Genomic DNA, 15,808 nt, shown 5'->3' with positions numbered 1-15,808 from the left:
CCTTCCACAGCCTTCCAAACTAAGTCTACTGAGTACTTTCAGCCACAAGGCTCTGTGAGGGCCACTGTAGAGTTCTTTCTCCAGCATCAAACGAGGCAAATATCCCAAGTTCCTTCCTCCACCCTCTCATCCTTCTGAATTCCAAACTAAACTGGAGCCCCCATCCACATTGAACGATGAAGTTAGTATTTTGTCTGCTTAAGTGCAGGCCTGACTAACATTCATCTCCTTTGGCTCTGCCAACTTAGTGCAATAAAGTCTACACCGAACCAAAACTGCCTGCTTTCTGTGAGCTCACTTCCAGATAACTTGCAAGAAACACCAATTTGCACACCACATTTCCATAACAAAGTTGCATGCTTCGTTAGTTATCAAACATGAATGTAGATCAGGCATTTTCAAAGTGGGGTCACGACCCGCGGGAGGATCGTTGGCGGGTGTCAGGAGGGTCACGGAGGCAGCCATCGCGGCGTTCCCGATTGCGGGAATTCACGCGCAACAGCCGCAGCAGCCGGATTTTAACAATGCCGGCTACGGGCGGCTTTAAAAATGGCGGGCGCAACAAGCTAAAAAACCGGCCACGCTGTGCATGCGTGCCCGCTCATCAGTGCGCATGCGGCCCGGGAGTGTTTGGACCTAAACCCCGGGTCAAAGTGCGACTGCGGCACAGCGACGGCTGACTGCGCGGTGATCACTTAAGATAAACAAGGCTATGACCTCGATCTGTTTTGCATTCCTAAACGTTACTGTAATGATCTGGAGTGAGTATATATTCCTAATGGTTTAATCATGGACAGAACTGCACATTGGGCAAGGGATATAATGAAGGCCATGGGGAATCATCACATCGTCGCTTCTGTGTACTGAAGGGTGGTTATAAGTTTTTTGCTGACCTTATAGACTGCATTAAAGCATTGAATCGAATCAGCGACCAGTCAATCCCAAGGTGGATTTCATCTGCTTGAAGAGTTACTGTAGTGATCAGTCAACATGGGAGGTACTCAAAGTTTACAAACTTGAGGTACGAAATCCACGCTCCTGTGAACCTGATTGGAGTGAGATCATGAGGACCAAGCAGGCTCATCTCTTGTATTCAAGGTAAGAGAAAATGGTGTGTCGCGAATGCCGGCCAGTGTGGGTCGCGAAGGTTGACCAGTGCGTGGGGAAGTTCAGCTGGCGTGGATCCCGAAGGTTGGCCAGTTGGTAAAAATGTGTCCCGGAAAAAAAGTTTGAAAAACACTCGTAGATGAATTATTTTACCTTTACCACAACTCTTTGATTTTGTAACCCATATGAAATATTTATGTGTCTAATGGAGTTTTAAAAACCCTTTCCCAGAATTATTCGCCCCATTAAGGGACTCTCTTGTTTACAACTGGATTATTTGAGTTGGGGAAGACCATTTGGTTCCATTCCAAGCTGAAAAATGGGTCATCCAGTTTTAAAGCCTTCACACCTCATCCTTCAACCTTGTAAGATAAATATAGGTTATCTTTTAACTGTAATTACCTTCAAGATTGTTTTCACTTGAGATGCTGTTGCTCGTTTTAGCCTTAGTTTACTTTATTCTTATTCTGTCACCTTTGCTCCTGAGTCGCCAGGTATCTTTCTGATACCGCCACGTGGTTCAAGTCCAAGTAATGATTAATAATGCAACACACAGCTTAGTAAGAGTTAAACCAACGCTCATTTATTATATACAGCAATTAATACTTATACAATAATCCTACTTCTAGACTACTACCTACCACTAAAGGCCAATACTTAACTTTGGAAATGGCCCACCAGGTCAGGGAAACGAATGGTCTTTCGAATTGGTTGTGAGCCTGCGTGATTCGCAAGCTGGTACAGGTCGATAATCAGGAGCGCCTATCTGGTAGCGATCGCTGGAGTAAGACTTACAGTTTTCTTGTAGAAGGGTCTCAAAGGTTGCGAGCAGGAAGAGAAGGGTCAAGTTGAACTTGGCCCCTATTCTTATAGTCCCCAGGGGCTTCCCGCCTCTCTGGGCGGACCTTGTACCTGGTTCCAAGTGATTGGACTTGGTCCCAATCGCTTGGTTCGATATGCTCCAATACTGGAGCGATTCCTTGATCGGGGGGTGGTCGTTTACCTTTCTTTGTGTTAGCCCCTGCTGGCGCAGAAAGGTCTGGGTCGGCTTTCAATTGCTAATTTGTAGCAATTGTTCCCGGGGATTGCTGATTAATATGCAGATGGCTGGGGTGTTGTCATGTTGATGGCTGCAGGTATCGGTCTGGACTGACTTCCCCAGAGGCGAATACACTGTTTTACCTGCAGCTGTCCGTTTGAGTCCTGTTGGCTGATTTTCCCATCAGCCTCTTCCGTTCGCCATTTTAAATCGGGGTTTGACCATTCTAATCGGGAATCAGCCATTTTACGTGGCTACAATGCATATTCATTTCTGAACCAGATGTTTACACTTATCTTGCATTTAACACTTTAATTCCCAAAACTAAAAATTATATTCTAAAACACATGAATTGTCAACTAGATATTTGCAATAATATTATTTTGCCTGAATAGAGTATTTAAAGGTAATTTGCAATATATTTTCAAATAGAATTTCAGTTGCATTAGCTTAAATAACTGGTTTACATATTCCCAGAAGTTTTTCAATATTACTATTACTTGTTTCTTCAAGAAATGTGGGCATTGCTGGCCAGCCCAGCATTTGAGAAGGGAATAGTGTGCTGCCTTCTTCAACTGCTGTAGTTCATATGATGTAGGTACACCCACAGTGCTGTTAGGAAGGGAGTTCCAATATTTGGGTTCAGTGATATTGGAGCATTGGTGATATCGTCCCAAATCCGAATAGCGTGTGGCTTGGAGGGGAACTGGCAGATAGATGGTGATGCTAACATGTATATGATGTCCTTGTCTTTCAAAGTGGTAGTGGTCACAGGTTTGGAAGGTGCTGTTCAAGGAGCCTTGGTGAGTTGCTTCAGTGCGCCTTGTATATGCTACACACTGCTGCCATTGTGAGTCTGTGATGGAGGGAGTGAATATTTAAGGTAGTGGAAGGAATCCCAATCAGGCTTTGTCTTGGGTGGAGTCCAGCTTCCTGAGTCCTATTGGACTTGCACTCATCCAGGCAAGTGGAGAGTATTCCGCCACACTCTTGACTTGTGCGTTGTAAACAGTGAACAGGCTTTGGGGAGTCAGGAAGCGGATTCTCCGCAGACCTCCCCGCCTCTGAACCTGCCATTGCAGCCACAGTATTTATGTGGCTGGTCCAGCTCAATTTCTGGTCAATGGTAACCCCCAGGATATTGGTAGTGGGGGATTTAGCAATGGTAAAGTAATTGAATGTTCAGGGGAGATGGTTAGATTCTGTCTTATTGGAGATGGTGATTGCCTGGCATTTGTGTGGCACACATGTAACTTGCAATTACCAGTCCAAGCCTGAATGTTGTCCAGGTCTTTCTGCATTTAGACATGGACTGCTTCAATGTCTGAATGATACTGAAGATTGTCGAAATAATCAGTGAACTTCCCCACTTTTGACTTTATGATGGAGGGAAGGTCATTGATGAAGATGGTTGGACACTACCCTGAGGAACCCCTGCAGCAGTGTCCTGGGACTGAGATGATTGACCTCCAACCACAACCATCTTTCATTGTGCGAGGTGTAACTCCAACCAGTGGAGTGTTTTCCCCCTGATTCCCATTGACTTCAGATTTTTAGGACTCCTTGATGTCATACTCTTTCAAATGCTGCCTTGATGTTAAGGGCAGTCACTCTCTCCTCACCTCTGACATTGAGATATTTTGTCCATGTTTGACTGAAGGCTGTAATGAGGTCAGGAGCTGAGGGGCTCTGGCAGAACCCAAATTGAGCATCACTGAGCAGGTTATTACTATATATGCGCTGCTCGATTGTGCTCTCAACCACCCTTTCCTTCACTTTGCTGATAATTCTGTGGAACAACAGTTCTGTTTCTTGTTAAGTGGTAAACTCTGAACAAGCTTCATATCCAAAGAAGAAACCTTACAAATTTTTATTCAGTTTCTTGCTTGGGGAGAATTTTAAATATGTACTGCATTTGCCATGGAATTTAACCATTTCTCCTCAGAATTGGGAAAAGTTACCGAAAAATATTTTTAAAAAATAAATTTTACTTACTGTCAAGCTTCATTATAAAGGCATTGAGATGAAAGGTGCTCACTATGTTATCTCCAGAAGTTAGAAGCAAAACTGATTTTATTAGTTTGTCGTAATTAGCACCTCATGTCTATTGCGTCTTTGATATCTGTCAGGCTTTGAATCGAGCAAGACAAAAACACAAAACTCCAGCAAAGACCATGGCTGGAATTCGGCGGCCGTTGATGGTGCGGGATTCTCTCGTTCTTCAATGGGAATTCCCCTTGACAGCGGCGAGCACACACAATCCTGCCACCAGCAAACAGTGAGCCACCTCCCGCCGCCGGGAAACATGCGGCTGGGAGGCCGGAGAATCCTGCCTAATGTCTTTGAGTTTGCAAACCGAACGCTGTGAAGGCTTTTATAATAGAAATATGTGATGTCTTTCACATAGTGCTAACCATGTAAATTCTGGAAGTCATCATGTGGACAACAAGTGAAATGACTCATTGATTTGGGAAGTCCGATATATTTTTTATTTTGTCTTACCACGCAAAGATAAACTGTACTGATTGAAATCAAATTGGTTTAATCATAACTGCAGCTCTGTTTGTTCATAATGTGGAATAAGGCAGCTTAATGATTTGTACAGAGCCTTACCTCATTACCTGTTTGCTCGATTCGCTGTCAGAGGAATTGAAGTATTAATGTGAAAGATGTGAATATCTGGTTCGGCTCCCAAGAGGGTGCTGTTGTTACACCCCAGATTGCACTATCATACCAGTAGATATGGGACAGTGAATTTCAACAGAAGTAGAATACAGGAGTGTCTTAGACCAGTGTTACTCAAACTTTTTTTCTGGGACCCATTTTTACCAACCGGCCAACTTTCGGGACCCACTTCGGCCAACCTTCGCAGCCCACGCTGGCCGACCTTCGCGACTCAATCGGGCTGACCTTCGCGACCCACGCCGCCGACATTTGCGACCCACCATTTTCTCTTATCTTTAATGCGAGAGGTGAGCCTGTTTGGTCCTCATTTACTTGTTTGCTGCTGACAAAAGCACATGATGTCAGCGTTCGGGCCATGTGACCTGCTCTCTGCCTCACTTCAGGCAGCAAGATTGCATTGAATTTTGAAAAAAATCTCCTGGGTCAGCACGCTGACATCAGGAGGAGGTGGTGCTTCTCGCTTGGTTCTGCGCATGAGCACCGATGAGCGGGCACGCATGTGCAGTGCGCCCGCATTTTCCTTTATCTGGTCATGGCTGTCATTTTCAAAGCTGCTTGCAGCCGGCATTGTTAAAAGCTGGCAGTTGCGCGTGAATTCATGTGATTGGGAACGCTGCATCGATCCACCCGCGGGTCACAACCCCCACTTTGAAAATGCCTATCTTAGATCACTGCTCCTGGGAAATTGTCTACAGTAGACCAGAACATTTAACAGCATATTTTGCAGTTGTGCAGAGTAGCATAAATGTAATCTCTTTATAAAGTTCCCTCTGTAAAATATCACTGCTGGGAACAATGAAACTAGTTGTCATGATAACATTGATTTGATATATGTCCTCAAATACAACAATAGCATCAGCAAGATAATTCTGGAGAATTGTAACGTGTGTTAATCTGATTTTATAATCTTTATTAGTGTCACAAGTAGGCTTACATTAACACTGCAATGCAGTTACTGTGAAAATCCCCTCGTGGCCACACGGGTACCTGTTGTGTTATCAATCAAGTAGCCACTGGGGACAGAAATAAAGTTACACATGCCCAATATTAATAGTGTTTCTGGACGTTTGCTGTTAACATTTGAAATTAAGAATCAACACTCGCTGAAATAAATTTCTTGCACATTTCCCTGCTGAATTTTGTGCATGTGTGTTTGTGCCTGTATACATTATCTGCTGGGGTGATTACACTTTATATTCAGTAGAGCAGATTTGGGCAGATTTTAGGCAAAAAATAATTCAAGCTAATTTTATTTATGTGAAATGGGATTTTAGTTTGTGTTGCATAGTCTTAAAATAAATAGATTTTTAAAGTCTTTGGCTTTCTTTATATTGTATTTTGTACCTGTTGGTCTTCAAACAGCAGTTGCCTAAAGAACAGGGGTTTTAAGGGTCAGTGAAGTATTGTTGCTTTTTAGATGAGAAAGAAGTGCTTGCATTAATGTAGCACCTTTCAAGATGTCTCAAGTAATTTTTACAACCAATTTATCTAACCCTGAAACATAGAAACACAGCAAATAGGACAGGAGGAAGTCGTTCAGCCCTTCCTGTTACTTGTTTTTCTCATTCATGTGATAAAGGTATTATGACAAGGCTAGCATTAATTTCTCTTCTGAAGGTGGTTGGGAGATGGCTGCTTGAGCTTCTGCAGTACAGCTGGTGTAGGTAGACCAACAGTGCTACAGAGTTTGACCCAATGTCTGTGAAGGAATGGCACTATATTTTCAAGTCAGGGTGGTGAGCAGATAGTGATGTTTCCCATTTGCCTTTTCTCTTGTCCATCAGGTAGTAGAGGTTGTGGGTTTGAAAGCTGCTGCTGCAGAAGCCTCAGTCAGTTGCTTCAATGCACCTTATAGACGGTGCACTCTGTTGCCATTGTGCGGCAGTAGTGGATGGAGTGAATGTTTATGGTGGTGAATGGGGTGCCAATAAAGTGGGCTGCATTAACCTGGTGGTGTCTAGCTCCTTGAGTATTTAAAATGTACTCATCTGGCACGTGAGGAGTATTTCATCACACTCCTAATTTTGTTGTGTAGAGGATGGATAAGCTTTGTGGAGTCCGAAAGTGAGTCACTCATCAGACAATACACAATCTTTGATCTCCGCTCCAATATTTATGTGGCAGGCTTAGCTAAATTCGTCGGCGGTGGTGACCACATTGAGTTCTGATAAACGATCACCACCTACCCGAAATATTAACTCTCTACAGATGATGCGTGACCAGCTGAGTATTTCCAGCACCTTTTATTTTTATGCCATTGGCATCAATCTGGGTTCCTTGATGCCACACTTGGTTAAATGCTGCCTTTATGTCATGAGCAGTCACTTTCACCTCACCACTGGAATTCCCCTTGTCTGTCCATGGTTGGATCAAGGCTGAAATTAGATCTGGAGCCGAGTGGTCCTGGTGGAACTCATGGTATGCATTGTTGAGTAGGTGCTGCTTGTCGTATTGTTGGTGATCCTTTTCATCGCTTTGTTGATGATTGTGAGGAGTGTCATAGCATGGTAACTGACCAGATAGGACTCTTCCTTCTTTTTGTGTACAGGGGGTTTCCACTTTGTTCAACGTATTTTATTGAAACTGTTGCTTTAAACAAAATGAAATCAGTACCTTGGAGAAAACCTGTTACCTGACATATGCTGGGTTTATGGGAGGTAGAGGAAAATTGTGGGCTATATCTCTAATATACTTCGTGCCTGTCTGTTTCAGGTTCTTTAACCCAGCTTTTATTGATTATCTTGGCCCAAAACTTTCTATCTCTGTCTGTCCCGAATCGGAAGGTACCCGAGACGATGTGCTGGAATTGGCCGGGAAGAGGGCAAACCCTGCAGTGGGAACCATCCAGTACTCCGATTTAAAGCGGAGATTTCAGGTGATTAGCACAGTGGTTAGCACTGTTGCTTCACAGCGCCAGGGTCCCAGGTCCGATTCCCAGCTTGGGTCACTGTCTGTGCAGTCTCTCCCTGGTCTACTTGGGTTTCCTCCGGCTGCTCCGGTTTCCTCCCACAGTCCAAAGATGTGCAGGTTCGTGGGATTGACCGTGCTAAATTGCCCTTCGTGTCTGTCATGTGAGGGTACCTTTAAGACATGGCTGTTTAAGCAATGTACCTTTAAGAAAACAGTGATGTCATAGAGTGGGTGGAGCTCAGTTCATTCAGCCATTTTGCAGTTTGGTTTTGCAGTTTAAAAGTGCCTGGTTGTTTTGCTGTGAGCTGATTGAAAGGAGGAAGCCAGTTTGAGACAGCAGCTTAAGCAGTTCTGGTTTGCTGTGAGGTGCTTGAAGGGAGAAAGCCAGTTGGAAAAAGCAGTTTGTGTGTGTCTGTGTGTCCAGAGAGCTGCAGGAAGAAAGCAAGGTGCAGGAGCTGAAGTCAACCAAGCTAATATGTCTCTGCCATTCTACAGAAAATATATATATCCTTTAACCTGATGTGATACTGTTTACAGGTGTTAAGTCTCTTGGAAGTTTGAAGGAACATTTTAAGGAATTATTTACTGTTGCAATATTTTCTGAGTTATCTTTGAAATAAGGGGTGTTAAGAGATCCAATGTTTATTTAAGATGTTAAGTTGAGTTCATGGAATAAACAGTTTTTGTGTTTAAAAACCCACGTGTCCATAATTGTAATACCACACCTAGGGAAAAAGCCGTGTGCTCGGAAAAGCAACAAATCCATTAAAGGACGAGGTTGGTTGAACTCCATGATACATTTTGGGGTTCTGAAAACGCCTCGCCCATACCAGTGTCCAAAAAAAAAGGTTAGGGTGGGTTACGGGGATGGGTTGGAAGTCTGGGCTTAAATGGGGTGCTCTTTCCAAGGGCCAGTGCAGACTCGATGGGCCGAATAGCCTCTCTGCATTGTAAATTCTATGATCCAAGTCCCGAAAGACGTGCTGTTAAGTGAATTGGACATTCTGAATTCTCCCTCTGTGTACCCGAATAGGCTTTTCACAGTAACCTCATTGCAGTGTTAATGTAAGCCTACTTGTGACCATAAAGATGATTATTATTATAAAATAGTTACCCACAAAAAGTTGGAAGAATTAAAGCCATTTCTAACTCCTGATCACCCCCCGCCGACACCACGCAGGACCCACAGACTGTCCCCCACCTGCCATCTACACTGCCTAAACTTCTGACTATCCCACCCAAGCTCCTGACTACCCCCACTCTCCTCCACCTACACCCAACTGACTCCCCCCAACCCATCTTACCCAACTCACTGGCTCATCATATCCTCCCACTGATCACCCGACAGCCCTCCATTTATCACCCGACACCCCCATTGACAACCTGAAACAGCCCCACTGACCAACTGATAGTCCCCTACTGACCACCAGACATCCCCCCCCCGCACCTGACCCGTACACACTTGACTTTCCCCAGCTTCACAAAGGGGCTAGAGACTGGGATCTTTAACTGCTCTGCTTTTATGCCGCTAGTTCCAACAAAGGGGCATGGCATCCTTTCACCCCGATGCTGCTGCACTCAACTGAAGGCTTTGCAAACCCACGGTTGCATATTTTTGCATCCAGCCCGAGTTAGAAGGTCAGGCAAGAAAGGTGCAACTTCATTCCAAGGTAAGTAAAAAAGAGTGGAGTGGGCATCGGACTGTGATTGTCATTCCTCGGAAGTCCTGGCCCACTGTCTTCTGTTTGAGGATAGGGCAGAAATTACTATAGTCTGGTGCAACTGAGTTGAGGTGTTCAATTTATTCATAACTATATTTTGCATGAAGCTTTATTGTGCTTCGGTGGAGAAAATTGAGTAAAATTGGACAGGGAGAAGCATGTACCTGTAACAGGGGCTGCCTAATTGTCCATTCATTATAAAAACTGGAATGACACATTGTATCAATGCTCTCCTCGCTATGCAGGTTTCCCGTGTGTTGTGTTCATACAAACCTTTACGTCCAGCTGCAAAAGGACAATGATTGCTCCCAAATGCTTTTTTTCATTGTTGCAAAATAGTAAGCTGTTCCATTTGTGTTAACTTTGTGTTAACCTGCTGTTTTTGCTGCTGTGTCGTTAGAAAATGTTGAATTTATATACACAAGATGTAAGCAGTTGTAATGGGGCTCTTAATATGCAAATAGTTTCTCCATTGTCTATGAATCTCAAACGACTACATATTAAATGTTTTTGTGGACTGTTTAGTAATGCAAATAGTGATTTATTACAGTGTAACAAATATGTTAATGAATTTCATATTGCGGTTGATATTAAATTTTAGTGTCCAAGTTTAACTCCGAGAACAGAAAATGAAAACCTTTGTCGCTGTATTTATTCTGACTTTTAATAATTCATGCAATTTGCACTCACCACATTTAAAATCCATTTGTGGTGTAAGTTGTTCACACTTCCTTTCAGATGTTATTCAATTTAAACTCTTGATTTGGATCAGAATTAAATTTGCATCAGGAACAGTTACAATCAAGCAAAATGATTGCAATGAAAAAAGTGCACCTTTTATAGTATTATAGATTATAGGTTGATGTGGAACTGTGACTATCTAGAGTGACTGCAGCCTTCGAAAGAATCCCACAGTCAAAATTGTTGCATGCAGTTTTAAGTTATACTGTTTTTCTTTCAGTTTTTAGAAATGTATTTTGCTCATGATGGGTGTTTATTACTTATAGCTTTATGTTGCATTTAATAATGTCCCTAATGAAGAAGTAAGATTCTTACTGGAAATTTATTGAATGACTACCTATAACTGGTTACTATCAGATAATAGCACGAGTATATTCAGGTTAAATTTGCATACGTAAGCATTGATTATATTTCAGTATTTTCCGATGAGCAGTAACATTTTAAAATATTTTACTCGAGTTCCAATGTATTTAGAAATATTTAGAGGCAAATATTTCACTTAACTATGGGCAGAATTATGCTTTTTAATTTTTTTTTTGTGACACATTTTATGCTTACGAAGTTGATCATCTTTGCAGTGGTATTATTGGAACAGTTTTTTTAAAATAGATCCTATTTTTGGAATAGATTTTGGTTTGATTTTTACTGGTACTCTAAAAAATCAATTTCCAAATCACCATAGATCACTGCTTGAAAGTTGATGAATCCTTCCAAAATGGGATTGACGGACATGCTGAGTATAAAATATAAACCACCAACATTGATGTAGGTGGTCGCCATTTTGAAAGATGAAGAAAGAAATAACACTAACTCAAACTCAATCAATGTGGCAGGTTTCATTGAATTAATTAATTCTACAAGCTCCCCTTTAACCACATTTTAAAATACATCAAATTCATTGTCTTTGACATCTGACACATTAAATTCATCAAATTAATTCTTTGGAAATTTGGCTATATATATCATTGTCAGGATCAGAGTTGTTGCTTTTGCTTTCAGAGTCATCTATCAAGGGACTTCCGGTTGCGGCTTTGTGGAGCTAAGCCGCACGATTCGGCAGCTCCTGCGAACACGGACTTTCGGGCTCGATAGAAGAGCCCCAACGGAACATTTTTTACAGCCAACCCGTGGGGAAGAGAGGAGAGAGGTCCCCTACTAACTTGTATGGACCAGACCCGCAGCGAAACGGCCAAAAAAGTGGCATTGGAGCAGCGGGAGAAGAGAGGGAAAACAAGCAAAATGGCGGCGGCCGGGGACAAAGAGGAGATGCAGGAATTCATCAAGCGCTGCTTCGAGGAGCTGCGTAAGGAGATGGTAGCGCCTGTGTTGGCAATAATTGAAGGACTTGGGGCAACCCAGAAAGCCCACGAGGTGAAGATCCAGGAGATCCAGGACAAAGTGAGTGAGAATGAGGACGAGCTCTTGGGCCTGGCGGTGAGAGTGGAGCGGCACGAGGCGCTACACAAGACGTGGGTGGGAAGACTCTAAGACCTGGAGAACAGGTCGAGGAGAAATAATCTGAGGATCCTGGGTCTCCCGGAAGGAGTGGAGGGGGCCGACACCGCGGCATATGCGGGCACAATGATCGGGGCGCTGATGGGCGAGGAGGCCCCCCCGAGGTTGCTGGAGCTGGAAGGAGCGCACCGGGTGCTGGCGAGGAAGCCCAAGGCAAATGAGCCGCCAAGGGCGATGGTGGTGAGATTTCACCGGTTTACGGACAGAGAGAGGGTCCTGAAATGGGCCAAGAAGGAGCGGAGCAGCAAGTGGGACAATGCAGAGATCCGAATATACCCGGACTGGAGCACGGAGGTCGCTAAGCGGAGAGCGGGTTTCAACCGGGCCAAAGTGGTGCTGCATCGGAAAGGAATGAAATTTGGAATGTTGCAGCCAGCGCGACTGTGGGTTACACATAATGGCCAACACCACTACTTCGAAATGCCCGAAGAGGCGTGGACCTTTATACTAACTGAAAAGTTGGACTCTTAATTGAGGGTTTGTGAGGGTGGGGGGTGTTTGAGGGTTCAAGTATGATGGTTGTTGTATATAGGGGGTCAACCACGCGCAGGGAATGTTATATGGGCTGGGGGAGAGAGACAAGGCCACGACAGGAGCTGCGCCAGAGGGGGTGGGGCAGGCTTTGGAAAGCGCGGGGTTCTTTTCCCGCGCGCGGGAAGAAAGGCGGGAAGGGGAACGAAGGAACGTATATTGATGGGGAGACTACCACACGGGGGGGTCAAAGTGATGGCGGGGGAAGCCGGGGTCAGCTGACTTACGGGAGTGATATGGGGGGAGCAAAAAAGCTAGACAGGGATCCTGCGGGGTGGGGGGGGGGGGGGGGCAAGGGGGGGGGGAAAGGGTTGCTGCTGCACTGACCGAAAGGGAAGGGGACACAGAAGAGGTGGTCGGGACGGAGGTCCCCCGGCTGGGGGACTGGAGGGTGAGGGAGACGCGGACACGGGATTGGCCCAGAAAAGGAGTTGGCTAGTCGGCTGGGGGGCGGGGGGGGGGGGGGAGCCCCTCCAATCCGGCTGTTAACGTGTAACGTGAGGGGTCTGAATGGGCCGGTGAAGAGGGCTCGAGTGTTCGCGCACTTGAAGGGACTGAAGGCAGACGTGGCTATGCTCCAAGAGACACACCTGAAGGTGGCGGACCAGGTTAGGTTAAGAAGGGGATGGGTAGGACAGGTATTTCACTCTGGACTGGACGCGAAAAATAGAGCGGTGGCAATTCTGGTGGGAAAGCATGTGTCATTTGAGGCCAAGACTATCGTAGTGGATAACGGAGGGAGATATGTGATGGTGAGCGGTAGGTTGCAAGGGACGTGGGTGGTGTTGGTAAATGTATATGCCCCGAACTGGGATAAAGCTGGATTCATGAAGCGCATGTTGGGACGCAATCCGGACCTGGAGGTAGGAGGCCTGATAATGGGAGGGGACTTCAATACAGTGCTGGATCCAGCACTGGACCGCTCCAGATCAAGGACGGGAAAGAGGCCGGCAGCGGCCAAGGTGCTCAGGGGGTTTATGGATCAGATAGGGGGAGTGGACCCATGGAGGTTTGCAAGATCGCAGGCCAGGGAATTTTCTTTCTTCTCCCACGTGCACAAGGCCTACTCCCGGATAGATTTCTTTGTTCTGGGCAGGGCGCTCATCCCAAGGGTGGAGGGGACGGAGTATTCGGCCATAGCCGTTTCGGACCATGCCCCGCACTGGGTGGAAATGGGCTGGGAGAGGAGAGGGACCAACGCCCGCTGTGGCGGCTGGACGTGGGACTACTGGCAGATGAGGTGGTATGTGGGAAGGTGAGGGGGTGTATCGAAAGGTACTTGGAGGCCAACGACAATGTGGAGGTGCGAGTGGGGGTGGTATGGGAGGCGTTGAAGGCGGTGGTCAGGGGAGAGCTAATCTCCATCAGGGCTCACAGGGAGAAGACAGAGGGCATGGAAAGGGAGAGGTTAGTGGGGGAGATTTTGCGAGTGGACAGGAGATACGCAGAGGCCCCGGAGGAAAGATTACTTGGGGAAAGGCGACGGCTCCAGACGGAGTTTGACCTGTTGACCACGGAGAAGGCGGAGGCACAGTGGAGGAAGGCGTAGGGGGCGACCTACGAGTACGGGGAAAAGGCCAGTCGGATGCTGGCACACCAGCTCCGTAAGAGGACGGCAGCGAGGGAAATAGGGGGAATCAAAGATGGAGGGGGAGCCACGGTTCAGAGTGCAACGAAAATAAACAAGGTATTCAAGGCCTTCTATGAAGAGCTGTACAGATCCCAGCCCCCAGGGGGGGAAGAGGGGATGAGACGATTCCTAGACCAACTGCGGTTCCCGAGGGTGGAGGAGCAAGAGGCGGCTGGTTTGGGGGCACCAATTGGGTTGGAGGAGCTGAGTAAGGGTTTGGGGAGTATGCAGGCGGGGAAGGCCCTGGGGCCGGAAGGGTTCCCGGGGGAGTTCTATAGAAAGTATGTGGACCTGTTGGCCCCGCTACTAGTGAGGACCTTTAACGAGGCAAGAGAGGAGGGGACCCTGCCCCCGACAATGTCGGAGGCGACAATTTCCTTGATTCTGAAGCGAGACAAGGACCCACTGCAATGTGGATCGTGCAGGCCGATTTCGCTCCTCAATGTGGATGCTAAGTTATTGGCAAAAGTGCTGGCCACGAGGATTGAGGACTGTGTCCCGGGGGTGATACATGAGGACCAGACGGGATTCGTAAAGGGCAGGCAGTTAAATACAATGTGCGGCGGCTCTTAAACGTGATAATGGTGACATCGGAGGAGGGAGAGGCGGAGATAGTGGCAGCTATGGCCGCGGAAAAGGCCTTTGACCGAGTAGAGTGGGAGTACCTCTGGGAGGTGTTGCGTAGGTTTGGGTTCGGGGGAGGGTTTATTAGCTGGGTTAAGCTCCTTTACAGCGCCCGGTGGCGAGTGTGGTGGCGAACCAGCGGAGGTCGGAGTACTTTCGGCTGTACCGAGGAACGAGGCAGGGGTGCCCCCTGACCCCCCTGTTGTTTGCATTGGCGATTGAACCCTTGGCCATATCACTGAGGGAGTCTAATAAATGGAGGGGGGTGGTCCGCGGGGGAAAAGAGCATCGGGTGTTGCTATACGCGGATGACCTGCTGCTGTACGTGGCGGACCCAATGGAGGGGATGGTGGAGGTCATGCAGACTCTGAGGGAGTTTGGGGAGTTCTCGGGCTATAAGCTCAATGTAGGGAAGAGTGAGCTTTTTGTATTACAGGCAGGGGACCAAGAAAGAGGGATATGGGGACCTACCGCTGAGGAGGGCGGTGGGGAGTTTTCGGTATCTGGGGATCCAGATAGCCAGGAGTTGGGGGGCACTACACAAATTGAATCTGACGAGGTTGGTGGACCAAATGGAGGTGGACTTCAAAAGATGGGACATCTTGCCGCTCTCGTTGGCGGGTAGAGTGCAGTCGGTCAAAATGGTGGTCCTTCCGAGGTTTTTGTTTGTGTTTCAGTGCCTTCCCATCGTGATCACCAAGGGCTTTTTCAAGAGAGTAGGTAGGAGTATTATGGGGTTTGTGTGGGCTAATAAGATCCCGAGGGTAAGGAGAGGGTTCCTGGAACGCAGTAGGGACCGAGGAGGGCTGGCGCTGCCAAACCTAGGGAGCTACTACTGGGCAGCAAATGTGGCGATGATCCGCAAGTGGGTTATGGAGGGAGAGGGGGCGGCATGGAAGAGGATGGAGATGGCGTCCTGTAAAGGAACGAGCTTGGGGGCGTTGGTGACGGCACCGCTGCCGTTCTCGCCATCAAAGTATACCACGAGCCCGGTGGTGGCGGCAACGTTAAGGATCTGGGGCCAGTGGAGACGGCACCGGGGTGCAGTGGGAGCCTCGGTGTGGTCCCCGATCAGGGGTTACCACCGGTTTGTCCCGGGGAAGATGGACGGGGGTTCCAGGGCTGGAATCGGGTGGGGATTAGAAGAATGGGGGACCTGTTCATTGACGGGACATTTGCGAGCCGAGGGGCACTGGAGGAGAAGTTTGAGCTACCCCCGGGAAATGCATTTAGATATATGCAGGTGAGGGCTTTTGTGAGGTGACAGGTCAGGGAATTCCCATTGCTCCCGGCACAAGAAATTCA

The 15,808-nt window shown here is 46.9% G+C and overlaps 1 protein-coding gene across 1 annotated transcript in view; it reads left to right on the top strand.

Moving 5' to 3' along the window:
* nbas (NBAS subunit of NRZ tethering complex) overlaps positions 1-15,808 on the top strand; it is a 381,349-nt gene that overhangs the window by 73,840 nt on the left and 291,701 nt on the right. The gene's annotated exons all lie outside the window — the stretch shown is intronic.

This window comes from Scyliorhinus torazame, chromosome 4 (genome assembly GCF_047496885.1).
Source record: "Scyliorhinus torazame isolate Kashiwa2021f chromosome 4, sScyTor2.1, whole genome shotgun sequence".
In the NCBI taxonomy this organism is placed as follows: domain Eukaryota; kingdom Metazoa; phylum Chordata; class Chondrichthyes; order Carcharhiniformes; family Scyliorhinidae; genus Scyliorhinus; species Scyliorhinus torazame.
Note: the sequence above shows the minus strand (reverse complement) of the source record. Positions and strands in the feature narration are given on the sequence as shown.